The sequence below is a fragment of the Trachymyrmex cornetzi genome, unplaced genomic scaffold (genome assembly GCF_001594075.2).
Source record: "Trachymyrmex cornetzi isolate Tcor2-1 unplaced genomic scaffold, Tcor1.1 scaffold918, whole genome shotgun sequence".
NCBI lineage: Eukaryota > Metazoa > Arthropoda > Insecta > Hymenoptera > Formicidae > Trachymyrmex > Trachymyrmex cornetzi.
This window is the reverse complement of record NW_017300265.1, coordinates 51479-51738: the sequence shown is the minus strand read 5'-3', so window position 1 is coordinate 51738 and position 260 is coordinate 51479.

Below are 260 nucleotides of genomic sequence, written 5' to 3'. Positions count from 1 at the left end.
TTCCTCCCCGGCCCCCGTCCCCACGGGTGCATGTGTGTGTGAGCTCGTGACGTCACGACACGAGAAGCGACGTGACGAAGGTTCTGCGAGCTCGAGAGCGGAACTGAGGGAGTTCGCGCGTTTTTTCGCACCAACGCCCATTCGCCCTCCCTCCCCTTCGACCCCCTCGCGAATCCAGAACCTGGTATAAGGATAAGGGTATGCTCACGCGCATGCGACCAATCAAAATTGTCGAAGTGTGACGTCACACAACAAGCGGT